Source organism: Pan paniscus, chromosome 1 (genome assembly GCF_029289425.2).
Source record: "Pan paniscus chromosome 1, NHGRI_mPanPan1-v2.0_pri, whole genome shotgun sequence".
Taxonomy (NCBI): domain Eukaryota; kingdom Metazoa; phylum Chordata; class Mammalia; order Primates; family Hominidae; genus Pan; species Pan paniscus.
In genome coordinates, this window is record NC_073249.2 from 99,652,928 (window position 1) to 99,673,623 (window position 20,696).

The window sequence follows — 20,696 nt, forward strand, 5'->3', positions numbered from 1 at the left end:
CCCCCTGACGTCATTCCCAGGTAAATGAGTTTGATGTGGAACATTCCTTTTTGTTTTTTGAGACAGAGTCTTACTCTGTCACCGAGGCTGGAGTGCAGTGGCACAATCTCGGCTCACTGCATCCTCTGGCTCCCGGGTTCAGTGATTCTCCTGCCTCAGCCTCCTGAGTAGCTAGGGTTACAGGTGCACGACAACACACCTGGCTAATTTTTGAATTTTTAGTAGAGATGGGGTTTCGCCATGTTGGCCAGGCTGGTCTTGAACTCCTGACCTCAAGTGATCCACCTGCCTCAGCTCCCAAAGTGCTGGGATTACAGGCATGAGCCACTGCGCATGGCCTGTTCAGACTTCTATTATATATGTTAAATATGCTCAGTAATATATAATTTCTGCATATTTAAAATTTGTATACAAATGACGTTGTAACTGTTCTTCTGTAATTTGTGTTTTCTCTTAAATAGGTTTGTAAGATCATCCATGTTGATACATGTAACTCCAGTTTTTGTCTACCAACATTTTTGGTATCTGCATACTTGCTAATTCACATAATGATGTTATGAACATTCTCATGTGTAGTTGAGTTATGTGTATGTAAGAGTTCTTTTTGTCTGTTTGTTTTTAAGGCAGAGTCTTGCTCTGTCACCCAGGGTGGAATGCAGTGGCACGACTTCGGCTCACTGCAACATCTGCCTCCTGGGTTCAAGCGGTTTTCGTGCCTCAGCCTCCCAAGTAGCTGGGACCACGGATGCGCGACACCACACTCAGTTAATTTTTGTATTTTTAGTAGAGACAGGGTTTCACTATGTTGGCCAGGCTGGTCTTGAACTCCTGGCCTCACGTGATCTGCCCACCTTGGCCTCCCAAAGTGCTGGGATTATAAGTGCGAGCCACTGTGCCTGGCCTGTAAGAGTTCTTTAGAGCAGGGATTGGCAAACCATGGTCTGGCCCGTGGACCCTCCACCTTTTTTTTGTATGACCCAGACACTAAGGTGGTTTTTACATTTCTGAATGGTTTTTAAAAATGGAAAGACTAATATTTTATGACACATGAAAATTCAAGTTTCAGTGTCCATAAGTAAAGTTTTATTGGAACAGCCACGCTCATGCATTTATATATTACCTAAGGCCATTTTCAGGCCTAGTGAGTGGTTGTAACAGAGACTGGATGGCGTGCAAAGCCTAAAATATCTGGTATCTAATTCTATGCAGAAAATGTTTGCTGATTACTGCTCTAGTGTGTATGTGGAATGAAATTGCTGGGTTCCACATATTCATTTTTTGCTGTCTTATCAATTAGATCTATTTTTTAAAAATGCAAAACTCTATAATCTGTGCATCAGATTATATTTTCTAAAACCCTTTTTTCTTTCCTTTTTTTTTTTAATGAGGCCTCACTATGTTGCCTGGGGTGGATACAAATTCCTGGGCTTAAGCTATCCTTCTGCCTCAGCCTCCCGAGTAGCTAGGACAACGGGCATGTGCCAGCCTGCCCAGCCTTTCTGAAGCTCTTAAATAAACATAAAAAGAACTCTCTGGATCTTATGTTTTCATTTTGTTTAAGTAATGAGCTTTAAATACGTCCTTGTATAGCTTCCTTCCCTCTCACTTCAGTGGTCCTGATTGTTGTAGTGGTAAGGAATACCAATTAGGTTTATCTTTCTTTGGATTGGAGAAAAGACTAGGAAAATAACAGACTTGTATAATTTTTGAACTTCAAGATCTTTTTTTTTTTTTTCAGACGGAGTTCTGCTCTTGTTGCCCAAGGCAGAGTGCCATGGCGCAATCTCAGCTCATTGCAACCTCCGCCTCCCAGGTTCAAGGAATTCTCCTGCCTCAGCCTCCCGAGTAGCTGGGATTACAGGCGTGCGCCAAACACGCCTGGCTAATTTTTTGTGTTTTTAGTAGAGATGGGGTTTTACCATGTTAGCCAGGCTGGTCTCAAACTCCTGACCTCAGATGATTCGCCCACCTCGGCCTCCCAACATGCTGGGATTACAGACATGAGCCACTGCTCGGCCCAAGATCTCTTTTAAATACCCAAGAATAAGTCAGCTAAAAAACACAAGTGTTGGTCACTGGCTTTTATAGGTCACTGGCTTTTCTGCCCTCTACTAGAATATAGAGTCCATAAAGACAGCAATTTTTGTCTACTTTTGTTTTTACTTGTAAAAATGCCTAGCATGTAGTAGATGCTCAAGGAATATTTATTAGTTGAATGAATATGAAGAACTCCATTCATCTGGATGAAAACTTGAAATTCACTGAACTATTTGGACATAATACATTAATATTTAACAATACTGTATTTGGAATTATGGAAGGCACTTCCTGTTTTCTTCTTCTTCTTCTTTTTTTTTTTTTTGTGAGACTGAGTTTCACTCTTGTTACCCAGGCTGGAGTGCAGTGGCTCACTCTGGGATCACTGCAACCTCTGTCTCCTGGGTTCAAGCGATTCTCCTGCCTCAGCTCCCGAGTAGCTGAGATTACAGGTGTGCACCACCATGCCTGGCTAATTTTTTGTATTTTTAGTAGAGATGGGGTTTCAACATCTTGGCCAGGCTGATCTTGAACTCCTGACCTCGTGATCTGCCTGCCTCGGCCTCCCAAAATGCTGGGATTATAAGCATGAGCCACTGTGCCCGGCTAAAAAGATTTTTTAAAAATTACTTTATTGAGGTAAAATTCATATGTGAAAATATTTCTATTTTTACATTTTGGAAGGCTTTACATTTTGGAAAAGATAGATGGGCTGTGCACATTTATTTTTTGTTTTTAAATTTTTTTGTTACTCCACACCCTGAAGAGTCCCTTATTGTTGATTCCCAGGGTTGAGGACTGAGTTTTTTTTTTTTTTAATTAGTGCTGGTTTCTATGGGATGCAAACTTTTCTCTAATAGCTGAAAGCAGAGGCTTCTGGGTGCTTTCAAATTTATTCTTTCTTCACGGTTTTAAAAGAGGCCCTTGCCTCTTCTGTGTGTCGTTATGCGTACTGGAGTGCAGAATAGAAAATGCAAAACAAGAGAGCCGTACAGGAGGTTTTTCTTTTTAAAGGAGTTGATAGACAAATGGCACAGAGTTCACTGTTCTCGCCAGCTGAGAGTTTAGCCTCCAGAAAGCACTACTTTAGGGAACAAGTGAAGCAGTGTGGAGGGCCTGAAAGGCTTCATTGACACAGCAGCCGGGAGGCTCTTGTAGCACATTGTCTGGGGTGCGGTGCCTTCGGAAACCAGCTCTCGAGATGTCTACACCCCCAACGCTGAAAACATTCGGGTTTTTTTTTTGGTTGTTTTTTGCCATTATACTTGGTTTTCCAAGTGAGATTCCTGGAAAGGTATTTGCTTTTATTTGTTTTTCTTTATTAGTTTCCTCTGGGTGTCAGTCAGTTCTTCACATGGTCACTTGGCTTACTTGGTAGGAACGTGGGGGATCTGGGTGGTGGGGCCGAGGCAGTTTCCCCAACAAATCACTGGTACAGCATGAATGCGTTTGTTTTCTGAATGAGAATCTAAGTGCTGCCACAAAAAAGGCATGCTGGGGTAGAAGAAATAAGGTGAATTTGAAGCCGACAATTGAAATCATTATTGATAGTTTCCTAGTTTTCCTGAAGGTTGATCTGGAGAGATGGAAGTCTAAGCTAAGGAATAATAGATCTGTATCAGTGAAGTTGTAGACTCACTTGTAGGCTCTGAGGGTCTGTCCCAGGGAAGACACAATGATCCATGGTGTGTTGGTTTGGTATAGAAATGCCAGGGCCAGGCAAGCTCTTCATCCGTGGTTTTTATTCAGGTATTAATAGAGGTCCTAGTATGTGTCTGGCCTTGAGAAGGGATGTGGCTTGTGTTCCTGCGCTTTGAGGAGTTTCGAGTCATAAACCCATAGACCACGGAAGATCCTTAGAGATCGGCAGTCCTCCTCTTACCCTGCAGGAAGCACCAAGGCCCAGAACATTGGCTTGCTCAAGGTTACACAGAGAGTTAGTGGCGGCCTCTTGAGAGGCCAGATCTTTTTTTTTTTTTTTTTTTTTGAGACGGAGTCTTGCTCTGTCGCTCAGGCTGGAGTGCAGTGGCCCGATCTCGGCTCACTGCAACCTCCGCCTCCCAGGTTCAGGCGATTCTCATGCCTCAGTCTCCCGAGCAGCTGGGATTACAGGCGCCCACCATGACGCTTGACTAATTTTTCTATTTTTAGTAGAGACAGGGTTTCACCATGTTGTCCAGGCTGGTCTCGAACTCTTGAGCTCAGGTGATCCGCCCGCCTCAGCCTCCCAAAGTACTGGGATTATAGGCATGAGCCACCGCGCCTGGCCTGGAAGCCAGATCTTTTTACTCCCAGTTTGGTATTTTTCCATTCAACTACCGTTGAAAACGCCTCATAGTTGTTAGAGAACAGTTCCAGAGAATATATAATTCAGTGTTAAATTGAATAATCAACTGTTACTGCATAGGGGGAGAGTTCATTGTTCACTGGAACTATCTGGAAGTGTGACAGATTTTGAAGAATGGGAATGGTGTGGACATTCCAAAAGGACCAGAAACCTTGTCTCTGTTCTGTGTTGTTTGGGGATGTCCATGAAGAAATGTATAACCCTCAATCCAAGTGTGAAGCCTTTGCACATGCTGTGGGAGCAGGCGCGTTCAGGGAGTGCCCCTGCTGAGCATCCTGCAGACTGACAGGGAGAGAGACATATTGTGTAGAGACCACTTTCTCCCCAAGCAAAACCAAAGCAAGGTGGGGTGGAGGACCCAGGGTGGGAGGGGAAGTGGGGTCCAAGTGATTCACAGGTTTTCATTACACATTTGAGGATGAACCTAGGTCGCTAGAACTTTGACTCAATGACAGAAGGGGCCTTTGTGGAGGTCTTGATGTAAAAAACACGAGTCACCTCTCAGAACTTCTGCATAGCTGCTAGAAGTTAGTTCTCAACCTTAAAGTTCCTTCTTTTTCTAGAGGATTGCTGAAAGCAAAAGTAACAATCTAAACCATCTGCCACTTAAATAAGAGATTTATTGCTTTTAATAGAAAGGATGCTTGTTCCAACAGAAGGGTATGGCTCAGAGAAGCAAGCCTGGCTGGGCGCGGTGGCTCACGCCTCTAATCCCAGGACTTTGGGAGGCGGAGGTGCGTGGATCACCTGAGGCCAGGAGTTCGAGACCAGCCTGACCAACATGGCGAAACCCCATCTCTACAAAAAAAGACAAAAAATAATTAGCCGGGTGTGATGGTGCACCTGTATAGTTCCAGCTACCTGGGAGGCTGAGGTACGAGAATTGCTTGAACCTGGGAGGTGGAGGTTACAGTGAGCCGAGATCGCACCACTGCACTCCAGCCTGGGCAATAGAATGAGACTGTCTCAAAAAAAAAAAAAAAAAAAAAAAAAGAGGCAGCTGCGGCTTCATCTCTTTGGCCTTCCTGAGCATATATTCTGGTCACTGCTCTGCCGTCAAGCTGTGGAGTAGGGGGGATCCCTAAAGAGCAAACAGCAGGTATGAGTGTTAGAGACCAGAGACAGCAATGCTGATTCAGTGCATAAAGTTCACCAATATGCAGTGTGGCTGGAGTTTAGAGCATGGGGCAGCCCTGAGGTGTCTATAAGGGGAATGGAGAGGAAGGACAAGGCCAAAGAAAGAAGCGACTAGGATCACAGAGGCCCTGTAAACCGTGTTAAAGAAGGTGGACTCTAACTCAAGGGCAGTGGGGACTATAAACATCAGATTTAAAATTTTAATTTTTTTTTTTTGATATGGAGTCTTGCTCTTGTTGCCCAGGCTGGAGTGCTATGGCATGATCTGGGTTCACTGCAACCTCTGCCTCCCAGGTTCAAGCAATTCTCCTGCTTCAGCCTCCCGAGTAGCTGGGATTACAGGTGCCTACCACCATGCCTGGCTAATTTTTTCTTTTTCTTTTTTTTTCCCATATTTTTAATAGAGACAGGGTTTCATCATGTTGGCCAGGCTGGTCTCAAACTCCTGACCTCAGGTGATATGCCCGCCTCGGCTTCCTAAAGTGTTGGGATTACAGGCGTGAGCCACTGCACCAAGCCAGATTTAAAATTTTAGATCGCTCTAATTGCAGTGTGGGCATAAGAAACAGTAGAGTTAGTGACACTAATTAGAAGACTGTTGCAGTCGTTGGAGAGAGAGGGGTTGATGGCCTGAACCTGTAGAGGCAAAACCATGAGTAGCAATGTTGGCACTCAGGGCAAACAACTCAAAATTGACCTTCAAACAGCTCTGTAATGCAGGATACAGCCAGGTGTGACTGGTAATATGCCTTTTGATAGTTTTCAATTTAACCAAATGGTCTGGATAACCAGGTTTTTTTTTTTTTAAACAATTATGTTTTAAAGGAAACATGCCCCTTGAGATTATGGAATTCAGGAGCAAAGCACAGTCCACTCCTGTAGTTGGGCTGGGGCAGAGGCAGTGGGAAGGGGGTGGTAATCAGATTTGGGAGATACTTAGGAAGTAGGGTGGACAAGTAAAGCTTTTGGTAGAAAAACATGTTTAGTTAAAGTTGTTTTTGTTTTGTTTGAATTGAATTAGTAATATATGCCATGGTAAAATTCAAACAGCACTAAAGGAATACAATGAAAAGTGTGTCCTTAACCAGAGTCAGCCATTCTTAACAGTTCTTGTGTATTCTAGAGCTTTTTGTGCCACTGTAAGCCTATGTTTAATATTTATTTTTTATAAAAATTGGAACATACTATACACCTTGCTCTTCCCTTTACTAATTCACTTAACATTATATTTTGGCAGTCTTGCTATATCTATTTTTGGTTTGTTTCTAAAGAGACAGGACCTTGGTCTATTGCTCAGGCTGGATTGCAGTGGTGCAATCATAGCTCACTGTAACCCCAGACTTCCTCCTGCCCCTGCCTCCAAGTAGCTAGAACTACAGGAGTGTGCCACCATGCCCATCTAATTTTTAAATTTTTTATAGAGATGGGCTCTCCCTATGTTGCCCAGGCTGGTCTCAAACCCTGGCCTCAAGTGATCCTCCTGCATTGGCCTCCCAGAGCACTGGGATTACAGGTGTGAGCCACCATGTCCTGTCTACTTTGTTCTTTTAATAGTCCATTGTTTGAATGTGTGCTCTCATTTATTTAAACTAGTCTCCTTTTTTTTTTTTTTTTTTTTTTTTGAGACAGGGTCTCGCTGTATTTCTCAGGCTGGAGTGCAGTGGCGTGATCTCGGCTCACTGCAACCTCTGCCTCCTGAGGTCAAAGTATCCTCCCACTTCAGCCTCCTGATTAGCTGAGACTACAGGTGTGTGCCAACACACCCAGCTAATCTTTGTATTTTTTTTTAGAGTCGGAGTTTCACCCTGTTGCTCAGGCTGGTTTCAAACTCCTGGGCTCAAGCGATCCACCTGTCTCAGCCTCCCAAAGTGCTAGGATTACAGGTGTGAGTCCAGCCAAATTGGTCTCCAAATTGATGTACATTGGGGCTGTTTCTAATTTTTGATATTTGAGTTAGATTTTTTAAAATTAGCTTTTAAATAAGGGAAGAGACACAAAATAATGAAGGAAGAATTCTAGGTGGTGAAAAAGATTTATACATAAATAGGGACCACTAGTGTCTTTGTGTCTGACGGACTACTCTTGACTCGCCTAGGCCATAGGATGAACATATTTATGAGGAGGGAGGTGGGAGAGTAGTGGGTGTTTCTGCAAACCCTTGAGTCTATGTGTAGAATTGGGATGTGACTTAAGAACTGGGCATTTCTAACAGGGTCAGAGTGAAGCTGGCTATAGCCACTTCTTCTCCAATTAAAGATCTTTCAGGGGAGCAGGCTGCCACAGCTGTGAACATTGATCATACTCCGCTCCAGTAAAAATGCCTTCCTGCCCGTGCACAGACGTCACCCTGTTGTATCCTAAATCCACCTGTTGTCATAGTTGTTTCTCTGGGAACCCCAGCCATAGTAAGAAATATGAAGTACTGGCCGGGCGCGGTGGCTTATGCCTGTAATCCCAGCATGTTGGGAGGCCGAGGCAGGTGGATCACAAGGTCAGGAGTTTGAGACCAGCCTGGCCAACATGGTGAAACCCTGTCTCTACTAAAAATACAAAAATTAGCCGGGCACGGTGGCATGCGCCTATAAACCCAGCTACTTGGGAGGCTGAGGCAGGAGAATTGCTGGAACCAGGGAGGTGGAGGTTACAGTGAACTGAGATTGTGCCACTGCATTCCAGCCTGGGTGACAGAGTGAGACTCCGTCTCAAAAAAAAAAAAAAAAAAAAAGAGAGAAAAGAAGTATTTGTGAAAGAAAATGTTTGCTGGCTTGAGTAGAAAGTTGTGTCAGGGAGGAATGAGAAATGGGCCATTTGTTTAAGGCCACCCCCGACTAGCTCTTCCTTTTCTTTTCTTTTCTTTTTTTTTTTTTGAGACGGAGTTTCATTCTTGTTGCCCAGGCTGGAGTGCAACGGTCTGATCTCGGCTCACAGCAACCACTGCCTCCTGGGTTCAAATGATTCTCCTGCCTCAGCCTCCAGAGTTACAGGCATGCAACACCACGCCCAGATAATATTTTTCTTTTTTTTGTATTTTTAGTAGAGATGGGGTTTCTCCATGTTGGTCAGGCTGGTCTCAAGCTCCTGACTTCAGGTGATCCACCTGCCTCGGCCTCCCAAAGTGTTGGGATTACAGGTGTGAGCCACGCGCCCGGCCAGCTCCTCCTTTTCATGTAAGCATGCTCTTAACTTTTCTGCTGGAGTTGGAGAAATTTGTTTTGATGCAGCCATCTGCCAGTTGCATAATCTTGGGTATGTTTCAACATCTCCAAGCTTCAGTTCCCCATCAGTCAAATGGGCATCATAATTCCCACTTGGCACAGTGTTGGGAAGATTTATTGAGCCAATGTATGTGAAAGGGCCTATGTTTCATTTTACTTTTTTGCAAGGCCTTGTCACAATGGAGTTCCTAAGGCAATGTGTAATCCAACCCAAGATAATAGATACCAAAATGTTCTATTCTTTCCTGGGATGTGACTGCCAATGTTAGCCTCCCATACTCTCAGCCTGTGTGCTTTACTGAAACTGTCTCTGAAAGTTCATCACCTTCGGGGAACTCATACAAGATTTTTTTACATTTGTATAGTACTTTATAGCTGTCACAGAGACCTTAGCAACAATCATCTAATTTGAACCCCCTAGCAAACCTTCTGGGGCAAGGCACATTTTATCACCATGTTACATATAACATAAACGAGGCTCAGAGAGAATGATATAAAGAAACTGAGGGCCGGGCACGGTGGCTCACACCTGTAATCCCAGCATTTTGGGAGGCCAAGGCGGGAGGATCACTTGAGGTCAGGAGTTCAAGACCATCCTGGCCAACATGGTGAAACCCCGTCTCTACCAAAAATATGAAAGTTAGTCAGGTGTGGTGGCACACGCATGTAATCCCAGCTACTCATGAGGCTGAGGCATGAGAATTCCTTGAGCCCAGGAGGTGGAGACTGCAGTGAGCTGAGATCGCACCACTGCACTCCAGCCTGGGCGAGAGTGAGACCTTGTCTCAAAAAAAAAAAAAAAAAAAGATCCAGGTGCCATGTCTCATGTCTGTAATCCCAGCACTTTGGGAGGCTGAGATGGGTGGATCACCTGAGGTCAGAAGTTTGAGACCAGCCTGGCCAACATGGTGAAACCCCGTCTCTAGTAAAAATACAAAAATTAGCCGGGCGTGGTGGCAGGTGCCTGTAATCCCAGCTACTCAGGAGGCTGAGGCAGAAAAATCGCTTCAACCTAGGAGGTGGAGGTTGCAGTGAGCCGAGATCGTGCCATTGCACTCTGGCCTGGGCAACGGAGTAAGACTCTTGTCACAAAAAAAAAAAAAAGAAAAAAAAAAGAAACTGAGGCTCAAAGAAGACAAATAATAAACAGCAGAGACCAGGAGTAGATTACTTCTAGACTACTTCAAGACTAAAGAAGTGAGAGGTACCTTCCCTGACCTCAATCTGCCTAGGTTTAGAATTCTTGAGTCTGTTTCCCCAATCATGTTTTGCATCCTAGTAAAATGTATGCCACTTCTAAAATAATTTTTCTGTTGAAATAATAACATCAGCAGGCCAGGCGCGGTGGGTCACACCTGTAATCTCAGCACTTTGGGAGGCCGAGGTAGGTAGATCACCTGAGGCCAGGAGTTCGAGGCCAGTCTGGACAACATGGCGAAACCCTGTCTCTACTAAAAACACACAAATTAGCTGGGTATGGTGGTGGGTGCCTGTAGTTCCAGCTACTTGGGAGGCTGAGGCAGGATAATCGTTTCAGTCTGGGAGGCAGAGGTTGCAGTGAGCTGAGATGGCACCACGGCACTCCAGCCTGGGTGACAGAGTGAGACTCTGTCTCAAAACAACAACAACAAAAAGAAATAATAACATCAGCAAAATACTTCATCATTTGTAAAACACCTTAAAATTGATGGATTCATTTGATTCTTACAGTAGTCTCCTGGGTAAGTAGAGCAAACATGAGTTATTCTGTTTTTCAGATGAGGAAATAGATGTGAGAACTGAGACTTGCCCAATGTCAAACAACCAAGGAGCAGAGCTGGAACGGGAAACTGACTTTCTGGGCAGCAACTTCAATGCCTTCTTATAGGTTCATTATTGTTGTTATACTTTTATTATGCTTCTATTGTGCTGTGTAATTTTTTTTTTTTTTTTTGAGACGGAGTCTCGCTGTCGCCCAGGCTGGAGTGCAGTGGCACGATCTCGGCTCACTGCAGGCTCTGCCCCCCGGGGTTTACGCCATTCTCCTGCCTCAGCCTCCCGAGTAGCTGGGACTACAGGTGCCCGCCACCTCTCCCGGCTAATTTTTTGTATTTTTAGTAGAGACAGGGTTTCACCGTATTAGCCAGGATGGTCTCGATCTCCTGACCTCGTGATCCGCCCGCCTCGGGTAATTTGTTTTTAAAAATTCAAATTAGTTAACCTCTTGTAGACATTCATTAAAATACATTTGTTGAGCACCTGTGTAAACTGCTCACCATCTAGTTGGGAGAAAGGTAAATAAACAAACAGTTACAAAAACAAAACATGCTTTGCAATTTGGAGACTTAATAAATGTTTTTGATGACAGTGTGATGACAGCTTGTACTCCAAAATTAATAATCACAATGAAGGCTGGGCGTGGTGGCTCAAGCCTATAATCCCAGCACTTTGGGAGGCTTAGGTAAGCAGATCATGAGGTTAGGAGTTCGAGAACAGCCTGGCCAACATGGTGAAACCCAATCTCTACTAAAAATACAAAAAAATTAGCCAGGTGTGATGGCGCATGCCTGTAATCCCAGCTACTTAGGAGGCTGAGGCAGGAAAATCGCTTGAACCCAGGAGGCGGATGGTGCAGTGAGCAGAGATCATGCCACTGCACTCCAGCATGGGCAACAGAGCAAGACTCCATCTCAAACAAACGAACAAAAAACCCACAATGGACTTTTGTGAAATAAGAGAGAAAGCAGCCACACGTTTATATACCCATGTGCATAAGCTCCCACCACACACCAGTGAAATCATCTGAATTTTACATTTCAATAAGTAACTGGCACCTTCTTGGCATATTAATCTGTAGGAAATTATAGGCTGCAGTGTTGTGGTATATTATCAGAGAATGTCAAGTAGATTACAGTATTATGTTACTTTGACATCACTGCCCGGCATTGCTTTGGTCTTTTCCTTACTAACAGATACATTTACTAGAACTCATTTCAATGTCATGTAAAAAAAGATAATTTATAACAATTTCCATTGTAAACAGAATATTTCTTGCTTGATCATAAAGACTTCACTTACTTCTGTCCTCTTGCTGTTTGGGGTCATGATTGGTGTCTGCTCACCCTTCTCGGTTCTCCAGAGCAACATGTGACCTGAAGCCAACTTGGAAAGAGAAGAAACAGGTCAAAGAAGAGAGCAAAGATTAAACAGAACAGTGTGTTATAGCACTCGATCTCGAATTAAAAAAAACAAAAGGTAAAACTCCCCTGTGTAGTGAAGAATTGATTTTACCCAAAGAGAGGTCTGGCTTTGGCCCTCGGCTACTGGGAGATGATCTCTAGGCCTCTGGAATGTCCTGCCCAATAGGAATGTCATTGTTTGCCTGAGGAGTTTGGCCACCAGATGCTCAAATGATGTGATTTATAATGGGGGCTCCGAAACACGCCATATCAGTTCCAGCCCCCATAGGGACTGGAGAGCAAAGGTCAGTCATGCAGGCAGCATGTGGTCAAGCTCCAGCAAGGGCTCTGGACACCAAAGACTCGGGCAAGCTTTCCTGGTGGCAGCACTCACAAGCACTGCCACACCTCGTAGCAGGGAGGGGCAGTGATGTCTGGAACTCCACAGGAGAAGGTGCCCAAAGCTTCCCATGTGGCTCTTCCCAGACTTTGCCCTCTGTATCTCTTCTCTTGGCTGGTTCTGATTTGTACCCTTTTGCTGCAATAAAAGTTTAATTTATCATAAGTATAGTGCTTTCCTGAGTTCTGTGAGTCATTGTAGCAAATTATCAAACCTGCAGGGGTAGTGGAACCAACCCCTGAACTGGCTACTGGTATCTGAAGTGAGAGTGGCCTGAAGTGGAGGACTGTTCCTTACCCTGTGAAGTCTGGCCTGAATCCAGGCAGTTGGGGTCAGACATCACTGCATTTCCCAAAGCCTGCTTTTAGATTTTGATTTTGACACTTTTTGACACTTTCTAGCTTGGTTACTTCTCTCGATTTCATTTTTTTTTTTTTTTTTTTTTAAGACAGATTCTTGCTCTGTCACCCAGGCTGGAGTGCAATGGCACGATCTCAGCTCACTGCAACCTCCGCCTCCCGGGTTCAAGTGATTCTCCTGCCTGAGCCTCCCGAGTAGCTGGGGTTATAGGTGCCCGCCACCACGCCCGGCTAATTTTTTTTGTATTTTTAGTAGAGATGGAGTTTCACCATGTTGGCCAGGCTGGTCTCAAACTCCTGACCTCAAGTGATCCACCCGCCTCGGCCTTCCAAAGTGCTGGGATTACAGGCGTGAGCCACCGTGCCTGGCCGGCTTCAATTTTTCTAATCCTTAATTTGGGGGTCATACTTGTCCTATTTTCTTCACAGGGTTAATTATGAAGATCAAAAATTAAATAGTGTGTGTGTGAGAGAGCTATTGATGGCAAACAAGAACATGCTATCTAAAACTGTAAAGGACCATCAAAAGGTATTACTTTTATTACAATGGAACTAAATGGTGGGGATAATGTGGTGGAGATGTACATGTGTTAGGTAAGGCTTTCTTCAATCATTCATTACACAAATAAAGATTGAGTTTAGGTGTTGGGGAGATAAGTCAGGGCCCCGCCCTGTGCGGGCTTCTATTCTACACAGGGAGAGAGAAAATAAAGAGGCAACTGAGGAGAATAATTAGACTGTGGTCATTGTTGTGATGGAAGCAGAATGATAAGGTAACAATTCTGTTGGAAGGGGTGCCTCTCAAGACAGAGCAGCCAGAGAAGGCTCATAAGAACTGATGTTTGGATAAAGAAGTTAAAAAAGAGAACAAGGGTATTTTAGGCAGAAGGAATAGCAAGGGCAAAGGTCCTGAGGTGGGAAAGAGCTTGGCGTGTGTACAGAACAGAAAAGAGATCTGTGTGTCTGGCCTGGGGATAAGGTTGGAGATATGCATGAGTCAGAAGAAGAGGGACCTTTTTTTTTTCCCTTTTTCTTTTTTGAGACAAGCTCTCACTCTGTCGCCCAGACTGGAGTGCAGTGGGACAATCTTGATTCACTGCATCCTTGACCTCCCAGGCTCAAGTGGTCCTCCCACCTCAGCCTCCCAAGTAGCTGGGACTATAGGTATGCATCACCACGCCTGGCTATTTATTTGTATTTTTAGTAGAGATGAGGTTTTGCCATGTTGTGCAGGCTGGTCTCAAATTCCTGGGCTCAAGCTATCTGCCTGCCTCAGCCTTCCAAAGTGCTGGGATTACAGGCATGAGCCACTGTGCTTGGCAGAGAAGGGCCTTATTTGCCAAGGAAAATATTTGGATTTTTAAGAGTGACATGAAATTAGGGTGGTTTTAAGTAGTCAAGTGACATGAACTGCTTTAAGAAGACACTCCAGGCTGGGCGTGGTGGCTCACACCTGTAATCCCAGCACTTTGGGAGGCTGAGGCTGGCAGATCACCTGAAGTCGGAGTTCAAGACCGGCCTGACCAACATGGAGAAACCTCGTCTCTACTAAAAAAAAAAAAAAAAAATACAAAATTAGCCGGGCATGATGGCGCATATACCTGTAATCCCAGCTACTCGGGAGGCTGAGGCAGGATAATCACTTGAACCTGGGAGGCGGAGGTTGTGATGAGCCGAGATTACACCATGGCCCTCCAGCCTGGACAACAAGAGCGCAACTCTGTCACACACACACACACACACACACACACACACACACACACACACACACACACAAAACAAAAACAAAAACAAAAACACCCACACACATACAAGAAGACACTCCAGCTGCTGAGTGGGGATGAGGGGAGGCAAAGAGACATCACCAGACTATGTAGGGAAGGAGCTGGCAGAGGAGAGATGGAGAAATGGTCATATTCCAGCTATGCTTTAAGGTAGAACCAAAAAGACTTGCTGATGGATTAGATGTTGGGGATGGGGAAGACAAGAGGAAGAAAGGTTTGTCAGCTGCCTCCTCTGGGAAGCAGATACTGAATGAGGAGTGTAAGAGGCCTAAGAGGGAGTACCTATGAGAGGGGACAGGAAAGCAGGGTTCAACAAGGAGAGCCTCAGACTGAAATGCAGATAGAATCTTGGGCAACATATTGGGGAACTCCAGAGCAAAGGTGTTTCATTAGAGGAGTTCGCATAGGGCAGAAATGTCCAGACCCTAAGAACCCCTCCACTCTGCTCAGTCACTGGCCAGAGCCTGCTGAGAGCAGTGTGCCTTGGCTGGAAAACTGAGACAGATCCCTCAGCACTAACAGCTGGAGGCTGACAGCTAACTGTCCTCCTTGCAGCCGAGCAGCGAGTTCTTTCTTGAAGACAAATCCAAGTGGGGCACCTTCATGGCTACCACAGTCTTCCTTTTGTACCATGTGGATCTACTTTCCACACACATTGAGGGGTAGCTCTTCCGGGGTTTCAATGGGCTCTTTTCTTGAAGGGACTTAGTTAAGGGAGGTCAGTGGGTTAACCACAGGCTGTTGCTGCAGTTGGTCTTGCAATAGGTAACATCATTTCCCTCCTCCATTATCCATTCTAAATTCCACTCTCCCTCTCTGCTAGAGATGACACCACTGTCATTTCTGCTGGTCTCGATAGCCTACCAGGTGGCGTAGCACAACCCTGATTCCTGAGAGGCTCTGAGTCCTTGATCACGTCACCCTTCACAGGCTGGGCTGCACTTGCCATTCAGGTCACCATTGGGCATGAAGGGTATCATCAAGAGGTGCTCAAGTGGCTGACCTGAGTTTCACACATATTCCTGCCTTATTGTCCAAGAGCAGTTCTAGCTCCTTTTGTTGATCAGGCTCTATATCCCTGCCCCAGGCCCACACAAAGCTGCACCCTCTAGAATACAGGCTGGAGCACTATTCCCAGGCATGGAATATGTTTGCTGCCAGAACCCTCCAGGCATTTTAGTTCCTTCTTTGTGCATGCAAGACGCAGCATTTTGTCTTTTGTTTCAGAGGCAACGTCCTAGTACACCCTTTACCACTGGATTCCAAAAAACTTTATGGGAGGGGCAAGCCCTGGAATCTTCAGAGAGTTTATGTCTCATTTTCTAGAGTGCATGTGTCTTCCCGAGGCTTTCAGGTATCAGCCACCTCTTGCTATTCTCCCAAATTAGCCTAATGTCATTGATGAATGGAGCATTGTGATATTCTGTGGGAAGTCCAGATGATCTAGATCTTTTCTGAATGTATCATGACATAGATTGGGAGAGTTAACAACAACCCTGGGGGCCGGGGGAATCTAAATGAATATTGTCATCCAGTCCATGTGAATGCTGTTTCTGATTCTCTTTCTTGATCGAGATAAAGAAGAATGCATTTGCCAAATCAATGGCCAAATGTCATGTACTTGAGGCCATATTTATATAATCTAGCAATGACACCACACCCTGCATGATCACTCGGGGCTTGAGCTGAGCTAGGAATCGTCTATGGTTATTTCCCAGGATCCATGTGTTTTCTGCAGGGGCCAGGCTGGTGAATTAAACAGAGGTATGACACAGACCACAATCCTTGCATCCTTGAGGTACTTAAGGGTGGCAATGATCTCTATCTTCCCTCTGGAATGAGATATTATTTTGTATTTGCTATCTTGGCTGGGTGAAGGGGGGACGGACACAATTTCAGAGGCTTCCACTGACCTTCCCCACATGATAGCTCTTATATCATAAAGCAGGGGCCCCACATCGGGGCTTCCCCAACTGCTGAATATACCAATCCCAGTTACACATTCAGGGACTGGGGCAATGACCACCAGGTGGAGCCATGGCCCCGGTGGACCCACTTGAAGCTGGACATCAGCCAGAATCCCCATTTTACCTGACCTATAGCCCATCATTGTAACAGGGGCCATAATGACATTTCAGGTCTTTGAATATCAGTGTCATTTCAGGCCCTGTGTCTAGTAGTCTTCAACATGTCTGGATATTCCTCCTCTCCCAGGTGACAGTCACCCAGGACTGGTGGAATTATTACAGTGCACACTTGCTGTGATGTTGCAGGGACCTTCCTCTCGGGGACTCTGTCACATTTTCCCATTCAATAGATTTCAGGTCTGAAAAATGTCTCAGGTCTAGGAAATGAGAAGGAATCATGACTTTTTTTTTTAGTGTTCTTAAAACATATATTTTATTTTAAATAGTGATAAAAACATAACATTTTCAGCTGGGTGTGGTGGTGTGCGTTTGTAGTCCCAGCTACTTGGGAGGCTGAGGTGGGAGGATCGCTTGAACCTAGGAGGTCAAGGCTGCAATGAGCCGAGATAGTGCCACTGCACTCCAGCCTGGGCAACAGAGCGAGACCCTGTCCCCCAAAAAGAAAAAAACCACACACAAAACAACATTGATCATCTTAACAATTTGTAAGTGTACAGTTTCATAGTTTTAAGTATATTCACAGTGTTGTGCAGCTGAGCTCTAGAGCTGCTCATCTTGCAACACTGACCCCCCCATACCCATTAAACAACAACTCCAAATTTCTCCCTGCCCCTGGCTCCTGGCAACCACCATTCTACTTTATGTTCCTATGAATCTGACTACTTTAGATACTTCATATAAATAAAATCATACAGTATTTTTGTCTTTTTGTGACTGGCGTGTTTCACTAAGCATAATATCCTCAAGGCTCATCCATGTTGTAGTATGTGACAGGACTTTCTTCCTTTTTAAGGCTGAATAATGTACATTTCCCATTTTATTTATCCTTTCATCCATCAATGGACACTTGAGTTGCTTCCTTTTGGCTGTTGTGAATAACGCTGCTGTGAATATGGGTGTGCAAATATCTCAAGACACTGCTTTCAATACTTTTGAAGTGGGATTGCTGGATCATACGGTAATTCCATTTTTAAATTTTTGGGAACACTCAGACTGTTTTCCACAGCAGCTGCACCATTTTACATTCCCACCAACACCGCACAAGGCTTCCAATTTCTCTACTTCAAGACTTTTTATGGGGGCAACTGTGCTCAGCCTATTCTTGCATTTGTTTGATTTGCCCTTGTTGGCTGTCTGTTAATTTTATCCCTAGGGATATCATGTTCTATTAATCAACTTAATTTCCCCTTGACTGGCTTTTTTATTGATTGATTGATTGAGACAAGGTCTCACTCTGTCACAAGGATGGAGTGCAATGGCACCAGCCTAGGAGGCTCACTGCAGCCTCCAACCCCTGGGCTCAAGGAATCCTCCCACCTCAGCCTCCCAAGTAGCTGGAACTACAGGCACATGCAACTATGCCTGGCTAATTTTTTTTTTTTTTTTTTGAGATGGAGTTTTGCTCTGTCGCCCAAGCTGGAGTGCAAGTGGCGCGATCTCAGCTCACTGCAAGCTCTGCCTCCCGGGTTCACGCCATTCTCTTGCCTCAGCCTCCCGAGTAGCTGGGGCTACAGGCGCCCGCCACCACGCCCGGCTAATTTTTTTTTGTATTTTTAGTAGAGACGGGGTTTCACCATGTTAGCCAGGATGGTCTCGATCTCCTGACCTCGTGATCCGCCCGCCTCGGCCTCCCGAAGTGCTGGGATTACAGGCGTGAGCCACCGCACCTGGCCATGCCTGGCTAATTTTTATTTTTTTTTTTGTAGAGACAGGTCTTACTGTGTTGCCCAGGTTGGTCACAAATCCCTGGCCTCAGGTGATCCTCCCACCTTGCACCAGGATTACAGGCATGAACCGCACCTGGTCTTGACTGGCTCTTTGACTTTGCTGGTCATTGAGAGAACTGTGACCTCCTGGCTTCTATTGTTGCCACCTGGCCTTTATTGCTTGGCATTGGGGAGGGGGTCAGTTATTTCCATTGCTATCAATAATCCCAGCTTTGTTATGACCTCTCCTACCTTCATCCCTGGCCCATTGTCTGTCTAGCTCCCATTTTGTTTATTGATGCTAGTGCCCCCCTCACCAATGCTGTGGTAAAGGATGTGTGTCTTCCATGGAACATAATCCCACGGTGAGTCTTTAGACCTCAAATAATACATTCCAACATGTCTACTTTCCTAAACTTTTAAATTTCTTCCTCCACTGCTGATGTGGAGGAAGCATTGAAATTCAAGCATTTCAACTGGGCTGCGTGGGTCATTACTTTTTCAAGGCTTGTAGGAGCACAATAATATCCATATATCTGAACTATTTCGTGGGGTCCTTGCTGGAGTGTAAATCCTGTATCCCAAGAAAGTGCCCCTAAATTAATAAACTTTCTTATCCAGGTTTCTATTCTGATATTCTCAAAACTCTAGGTCCGGCTGGGCACAGTGGCTCATGTCTGGAATCCTAACACTTTGGGAGGCGGAGGCGGGTGGATCACTCGAGGTCAGGAGTTCGAGACCAGTCTGGCCAACATGGTGAAACCCCGTCTCTACTAAAAATACAAAAATTAGCCGGGCGTGGTGGCAGGTGCCTGTAATCCCAGCTACTCGGGAGGCTGGGGCAGGAGAATCGCTTGAACCCGGGAGGCGGAGGTTGCAGTGAGCCAAGATCGTGCCACGTGCTCCAGCCTGGGGGACAGAGCAAGACTCCATATCAAAAAACAAACAAACAAACAAACAAACAAAAAAAATTCTAGGTCCATGGGAACCTCCCCTGCTCCTGCGGGTACATGCTTGGTTTAGTTCCTTTCTTCCTTGTAAGGCCCAGCACATTCTTGGCTCTGAATTACGTGGTGACTTATGTCCAGTTATTCTGGTAGCCAGAAGAGGAGATGGGGCTGATCTGGCGGGGCACTCCTGTTATGTTTCAGGGAGAGATCTCTGCATTGCCTTTCCTGGGCAGCAGGTGGTGCTAGCTCTTAATAGAGAGGGGTGGGCCCTCTTAGCAGGGTATGTGGGGTCAGAGGAATCTGGGAACCAAAATCTTCAGGGATCTCCACCATTCAAGGTACCAGATTTCCCCATTCTGTGTGTTGGAATCCCAGCCCAGGTTTTCTCAGCCAGGGCCTTGATCTTGACGGGGCAGATCTACCTTGGCTGAGGGTTCTAGCCACCTGCCTCAGCCTCAGTGGGGTGTTAGTTTTTGAAGCTCCTGGTTGCTATCAATTTCTCAGTTCTGTCTATCTTTTATGGCTCTTCTATTGCAGGCGATCTCTTTGCTACCAAAGAAGCCCCTGGCCCTCACACTTAGTTTCAGTTGTTTGCTAAGTGCCTTTCCTTATCTTTCTGTACGATACCAGTGCAGCTGAGTAACAGCCAATTCCTTTGTCATTGTGTGCTTTGTTCTCCTGTGCATTTTTGGTGTGTTTTAATTTTAATGTTAAAAATGGACACACTGTAATTGCCCATCCTTATGGGGTACAATTTATCTCTGTACTTTTCAAAAGCCTGAATTGTTTCACTGACCAGGTGGTCCCTGCCATCAGCACATTCTCCTAAATTACCAACGGTGAAAGTTTTTCTTGCTGGAGACTGTTCTGGTCTCTTATTTTTCTGTCAAATTCTGCTTGCAAACTGAAAAGTTTCTTTTTTGGTTCCTCTTTCCTGCAATACCTTACCAATCACAGCTAAGAAAAGCCTGTTGCTACTTTTAACATTCTGCCTGGAAGTCTCTTTAGCTACCTCCAACAAATTTATTAGGTATATTTTCTAGCTCCCAAGATAACACAGGTGACAGTTTTGTGAATGATTCTACCGCCATATAACACGTGTGGTCTTTCTCCCGTCTCTGAGAGCAGTTTTCTCCCTGCTCATCCAGACTCTGTAAGTCTCCTTGCTGCCCTTCTAGGCTGTCTGCTGCTGGGTCCCAAGATCAATGCCACTTGTTTCAGGTTTTAGTTAGGGCAGCATCCCACTTCCAAGAAACAATCTTTGTTTTAGTATCTATTGCTGAGTAACAAACCACCCCAAAACCTAGTGACTTAAGACAGCAATGGTTTGTTAGTTTCTCACAGTTCTGGGGGCTGGCCGAGCGGCTGGTCTCTGGTCTTGCTTGTGTGCTGCTCCAGCTGTGTCTGACTGGAGGCTTGGATGCTGGGACAGAGCCATGTGGTTTCATGGTCTCAT

At 45.2% G+C, this 20,696-nt stretch overlaps 1 long non-coding RNA gene across 1 annotated transcript in view; it reads left to right on the forward strand.

Annotated features, from left to right (window-relative positions):
• The first annotated feature begins 789 nt into the window (after positions 1-789).
• LOC117975206 (uncharacterized) overlaps positions 790-20,696 on the forward strand; it is a 30,062-nt gene continuing 10,155 nt past the window's right edge. The window contains exon 1 of the long non-coding RNA XR_010112567.1: positions 790-3,331. This is a non-coding gene — a long non-coding RNA (uncharacterized LOC117975206). The remainder of the gene's footprint in view (positions 3,332-20,696) is intronic.